Here is a 6,972-nt window from a genome sequence, read left to right on the forward strand (position 1 = left end):
CAGGGCGCTTTCTAAATTTTATTTCCATTTTAAACGTTCAATTTACAATAGCCAAAAATCAAATTGCGTCTACAAATTGTTTTTCATTGATTTAACATGTTATTTGACACATGTCGTCATCAATCTTGTGCTAATACCGTCTAATCAAGTCAAATCACATCATCAACGCACTTGCACAAGCTGTTTTCTTGCATTTACAGGGCATTAAAAATTCGCCACCCTCAGAAACCCCTCAACTTCTGTTAGCTGATTACACGCGCAATTAAGGGTTGTGGGAAGCAGGCGCCATTGCCAACATCCCCCCTCCCTCCCGCATCCTAACCCTGTAGCAGCGACCGCTTTTGTGCGGCTTGCGGCTTGTTGCACGTGCGAACAACAAATGTTACCCTTGGGGGCATTTGAGAGCGATGAGCGTTACTTAACCTTGATGTTGATTAAATTAAATATAAATAAGGTCTAAATTTTCAAGTTAACAATTTTAGCAAATTAAAAAGTAACGAATCTTATTTCATTTTAACTATTCAATTATTTTTAAAAGTGTTGCCAGTTTGTAAGCAGTGTATAACATTTAGCTTTGTATTGCAGAAATTAACGAGTCAACTCTGCCACTACCGTTACTTTAGTCTTGTCTTTTTTTAAGAATAATTAATTCTTATTTATTACAATTCGACTAGAAATGTTTATGATTGGTTTTAATACATTGATATTTATGCTATTAAATTTATTTTATAACACAAATGTATGTACATATCAAAATGTGTGTGTGCTTTTTTCTTGTTTTTGATGGTGCAAAAGGCACGCAACAAGTTAAAAAGTTGACACAATATCAATTTGTGCATTCATCGATAAACCGCAAAGGGGAGCGCGTTGAAGCATGCAAAAAAAAGGAGAAAAAATAATAAAGAAAAAGGGTTGCCCAATTGTCGCGCCCACATCCAGCCAGCCAGTCGGCCACATGACAAAGTTCTCACAACTACAAACCGAACAACAACAACAAGACACATGAATATAAATTGACGTGGCCGCGTCAAATCGGCCAAATCACATTTAATAGCCTTTAAATTATGCACAAAAGTCAAAAAGCAAATAGCAGAAGGCGACTTTTCTCCCTTTGGGGCGGATTTTGTTGCCCAGCAAATCGCATTTATTACATTTTGCATTAGATTACGTGACGTTGATTGTTGGCAAAGTGTTGCCAGATTTTGTGATTTTCTGTTTTTGTCTTGCGGTGCATGACTGTTGATAAATTCCCTCTGGGGCACAACTGCCGCGCACGTTTGTGTGTGTATGTGTGTGTGTGTGTGAGTTTGTCACTAATTGGAAAATGGCGTGTGATTGCAAACACTTGTTTTCTAACACTACCCCCCGACAGCTCACCCCCTGCGGGTGTTTGCTTTTAGCGTTTATCGATCATCAGCAATGCGTAGGCCATGTTACACCCTCCCACACACGCCTTTAGTGCTAATCGCCAACACCTCCCCTCTCTCTCTCTCTTTCTCTGCATCATTATTTTTGGCATTTTATTGTAATGAGTACTCTAATCCCCCCCACTCATTCTCTCTCTCTCTCTCTCTCTGTCACACACATTCTCTCTCTCTGTCTCGTTGTCGCCCTTTCTCCTTAATCGTGATTAATTGTTTTGACGCATTATTTTGATTTGATATTTATCAAAATGTCGCAAAACTCGCGCTTAGCCTTTTATTATGTTTATTTAACTGATTAATCTTGGGCGACTTTTCGACTACACTAAGCCTGCCTATGCCAAGTGTGTGTGAGTGTGTGTGTATGTGTTTTTTTTGGCTTTTCCCTGATGAAATTCACCAAAATTAGATTTGCATTCGGTTTTTATGTTAATTTCTGTGTCAGCTAAGCGAAGTGAATAATTTGCCTTTCCTGTTGGGAGAGTTACAACTGATTATTGGAGAAACTTGCGAGCATTACTCATGGCAAAGTTTTAATATATGATATATAATAGATTATGCAGCTAAAGTCTTGGGAAGCAGGCTGCTAAAATAAGTATTGTGTGAAATTACCATTAATATGGCATGAAAACTAAAAATTAAGTATATATATATATTTAGTTGTATTTGTGTTCAAATTGGGTCAGATTAATTTAATAATCTGCTTGGCAGAAATATAAAGTAAAAAGAGCTGTTAATAAAGCATAGAACCAAAAAACTGAGCCAGGCAAACTTGGAAAATATAAATCAAAAACTTGTTTCGTAAATTTAAGAAGTGATATTTAGATACCCAAAGAATTAAACCAATTTACAACTATAGAACCATAAATACTCATACCAAAATGAGCATATTATATTTATGATAATAATAATATCAAATCAAAGCGAAATGATTATATATATGATAATACCATTTGTACCATAGGCTATAGACTCAATCAAAACACAATTTAAAAATAGACTCATTCAAAACACTTTCAGATTAACAAAGCTTTGCAATTCTTTCTTTAAAACACCCAAAGCCAAATTCAAACAAAATTCAGGCACAGTTAAATATGATAATATGGATGATAATACCATATATTCCATATTATAGATATATACTCAATTCTATTTCTTTAAGCATTTGAAAAAAAAACTCAGCCTAATTCAAGCTAAATTCCTAAATAAACATAGATAAATTGACTCAATCAAATCACTTTTGACAATTGTTTCTTGGGCGTTCTTTAAGGCACCCAAAATCAGCCTAATTCAAGATAAATTCATAACCGACATAGTCAAATGATAATATGGATGATAATACCATAAACACCATATATATATAGATATACCCTTAATCCAATCTCTTTAATCAATTCGTTTTTGGGCATCCTTTAAAGCAACCGAAATCAAATCAAACAAAATTCAAGCTGAATTCGGGCTAAGTTGAACGATAATATATATGATAATACCACATATAACATTTGATACATGTAGAGTCAATCCAATCTCTTGAAGCAATTGTTTTTTGGTCATCCTTTAAAGCAACCGACTCCGCCTTCAAGTTGAATTCCGAGTGAATTGGGAGAATGCGTGTTCGCTTTAAGGACAGCGGTTTGCCAAACTACACAAAACTTGGTCGTCGTTTTCATTGATTTCAATTTGCTTTCGTTGCGACGCCATATTTCAATTTCTGACCGTCGTACAATTTACAAGCCATAGCATGTGTCTCCAATGATGCCCCCATCCCCCCACCTCCCTCTGTTTGTGTGTGTGTGTGTGTGTGTGTTTGTCAGCAGACAGCAGAGGCATTGAGCGAGGGGCTTAGGGAGTTGGGGGCGGGCCGGGGCTGGGGACGGGTTGGTTGGGGGCAGTTCAACAGACGGACAGGACAGCTTAATTGATGAACAAAGGCGTTTGGGCCAAAGTTTTGCTTAGGCGAGAGAGATACGAGCCATGTCTGAGCAGAGACACTGTTACAGCGAACTTAGCAGTGAGCAGTGTGTGCGTGTGTGTGTGTGTGTGTGCGTGTGTGTGTGTGTGCGTGTGTGTGCAGTCATCGTCTCCGGAGGACTTGCAGAAGTCGTACAGAATATTTAACACCCGCTGCGCGTATTTATGGGAGAATGAACCTGTGTCTTCAACATCGTCGTCGTCATCGCCGCTGTAGTCTCCCTGTAGTCTCCACCATTTTGTCTAAGACGCGGGGGCAGGCGGACCAAGCGGGCAGGCGGGCAGTTGTCCTCAAACTCGGTCTCTCCTTGGCAGATTTGCAATTCCAATTGGCGCGACGAAGTCGTCGTCGTCGTCGTCGTCGTCTGCTCTTCGCTCTCCTCATCACTGATGATTACTCCTCAACGCTGTTGTTGTTGTTGTTGTTGTGTTGTTCCATCTCTGTCTAGTCCCGGGGAGTGGGTGCACTTTCTCAATGGCCGCCAATGTGTTTGGCATTTACCTGTCCACTGTTTGTCCTGCCCACCGTTTAACCTTATTTTTATTGCATACACATCGCAATTATTTGTTTTATTAACTGTTGAACATGGCCTCGGTTGGATTTCTCATGTTTCGTGTTCGTTTTTGTTTTTCCTTAGCAACAATTGTAAATTGCATTTATTATGATTGGTGCTTGGGAAAACTTTTGACTTCTGTGTGGCATATGTAGCGGAATCGATGTACAGTCACCAACTGGTACATCAATATTGGTGTTTAACTACAATTCACCTTTTAAGGTGTTTGTTCGCCACTTGATATTTGAATTGCAATGAGTTTTGCCATGGGAAACATTGCTAGAAGCAGTATTTGAACACCATTACTCCATATTTATCAAAATATGAAAAAAAAACAAAATTATGAAGAAAATATTATGAATTATGAATTACCCTCGTAAATATTCCAAATTGGGTTTTGTATATTTTTATTTCTTCTCAGTGTAAAACAAGAAAATAGTTGTTGTCTTCGTTAGTTAATTAAAGTATAATTTTACAATTGGGTTTCTTTGAAGGCATTCAATGCCAAAAGGAAATTCATTATAAATAAATCATATAAATTATATATCAATAATATAAGTAAGCTTGAAGTTTTAGACCTTAAGTTCGCTTAATGTACAAATAAAATAAATAAAATATATCAAAGTAGTTTTAATTGTTAATTTTCTATATCTTGATTTTCTATATCGAAAGCTCTTCTTTTGAATATCTTACACAAATTATATATATCTATATATATATATATATATATTATCATTTAAATGTTTTTATTATGATCTCTTTTCTATTGATTACCTGATTGAAAAATCTCCTCTAGTCCACCTCTCGATCTGCTCTTGAGTGTCATGCTCAATAATTATGTCTCTTTCATATTGAAATTGAGTAAACCCCGGCTTCATGACATTTATGGACTGTATGCAGCAAGGCAACGCAAGGCGTATCTCAACATCTTGTTGCAGCTCGGATTACGTATTGATGTGAGTTGGCAGCCACCGTTGGTACTTCAAAAGAGGTTTCAATAACTTTTAATTGAAACTTAAATAGATATGGCGCATAAAATTGACGAAAGCTCCGCTGCAGGAATCGATGTCGTTGCAACTGCAACTGCAACTGCGTCCTGTCTCTGGCAATGGCCTCTGCACCGCACCGCACCCCTTCTACGCTAGATATAATTATATATTTTAAATGCCGATAAAAGCGCATGTACGACATGCGACTAAACAAGGCACAGAACATGGCATCATTACCACCAGGGGGAAACGAGCGCCATGTTTGATGATTAAATCTTGAAAATTTTAATGATGCCGACGACGCGGCAGTTAAACCGACAACAACAACAACAACAACAGCAGCTCCATCTGAAGAGCAACCGAATGGTGAACAGATGCAACCCAAAATTCAAAACTCAAACTCAGGTGAGATAGAGATGGGAAGATGGGTAGATGGAGAGATGGAGTTGGAGAGACATGGAAATTAGCTGACGATCGTTAAATGAGCGGCAATTTTGGGTGACGCCAAGCAAGAAAGGATCGACAGCCATCGGATCGGTTTTCATTTGACGCGCTCATTCTCTCTCTCTCTCTCACTCTCTCTCTCTCTCTCTCTCTCTGCCTCTGGCAAAACGGCGGCTTGATTTTTGATTTTTGATATTTGTCTGATATCGATTCGAGTTCGATTTCGATCTGTTGATTAAACCGACTATCAAAATACCCATAAGCAATTAAATGGCTTATGACAAGTTGAGGGACTCTCGGCCAGTGTCCCCTCCTTCGACTAGACACCGTTCCGTTGCATATGCAGCACAAAATTATGGGACATTAATTGGTGACCGAAAAAACAAAAAAAAAAGAAAAACAAAAACAAAAAAATATAAATAAACGAGAAAAAATGGATACAAAATTATGAAAGATATTATTGCATTGTCTGGCTGAGTGGCGTAAAGCGTTTTCTTCTTTCTTATATCACATTTAGATGTTGTTGTTGTTGTTGTTGTTGCTGTTTTTGGTTCTTTTGTGTAACTGGTTTTATGTAACTGCGGATTGCCTTTTGTAGCTCTTCTGGTTGTTTGTGTCAACCGCCTTTTTGTTGACGCTCTATGGCTTATAGCCCGGGATTATGGTCTAGACTATTGAATATGGTGTTTATAAAGCGAATTCGTGTGATAAACTTGGCAATTGATTGCCTGCAACGGTCATAGTAAACAGGACATTTGACTTGAGATTGTTTAGCACTGAAGGCACTTAAAATATGATTTTGGTTTGGTTTGGTTTCTGCGTTTCAAGTAGCAAACAGATAAACTTGGGCAGGCACTGAAAAAACTATGATAACTTCGGATAGGATAGTCATTTTTTAATGATTACTAATCTTTTTGGTATCTGATTTTGTTATAGAAACGAAAAGGAAAGAGTTACAAAACTTGGGATAGAGCTTTGGTGGTTTACAATCAAAGCTAGGGAAAGAATTCATTCTATAAGCGACCTATTGGCTCTAAAGAAAATTAGTTTTAAGTGAAGTTATCAATATGAAGAATTTATAAAGTTAAAATAATTCATACTAGTTTAGAAGTTTAAGTCAATCACTTCTTAAAATAGTGTATTGATTCAGGTAAGCTTATGAAACAAGCTAGCTTAAGATAGGAACTTTTAAATTCCCGGAGACTGAGTCTACAACATTTCAAATATAATCTTTAATAATGATACCATAAGAAATATTGAATTTTGCTTAAATAAGAGCTTATTAACAGTTTGAAATGTAAATTATTTGTTAGATTTCTTATCTCGACTTGAACTTTAACTGTGCCCAAATCACCATGCATCGTTGAGATAATCAAATTGAACAATTTCATAAAATATTATGAGCATTAAGACCGTATATCAAGAGGCCTACTCCTAGGAGAGGAACTCTTAAAAAATGTATCTTTTAATAATGACACTATGAACAATATTCAATTTGGCTTAAATAGGAGCTTAAACCCAGTTTGGAATTCGTTTGAGATTGAGCACAGTTCACTTTTGTTATGTTTCTTATCTCATGCAACGATGTGTGGC

The sequence above is a fragment of the Drosophila grimshawi genome, unplaced genomic scaffold (genome assembly GCF_018153295.1).
Source record: "Drosophila grimshawi isolate 15287-2541.00 unplaced genomic scaffold, ASM1815329v1 contig_311, whole genome shotgun sequence".
Taxonomy (NCBI): Eukaryota; Metazoa; Arthropoda; class Insecta; order Diptera; family Drosophilidae; genus Drosophila; species Drosophila grimshawi.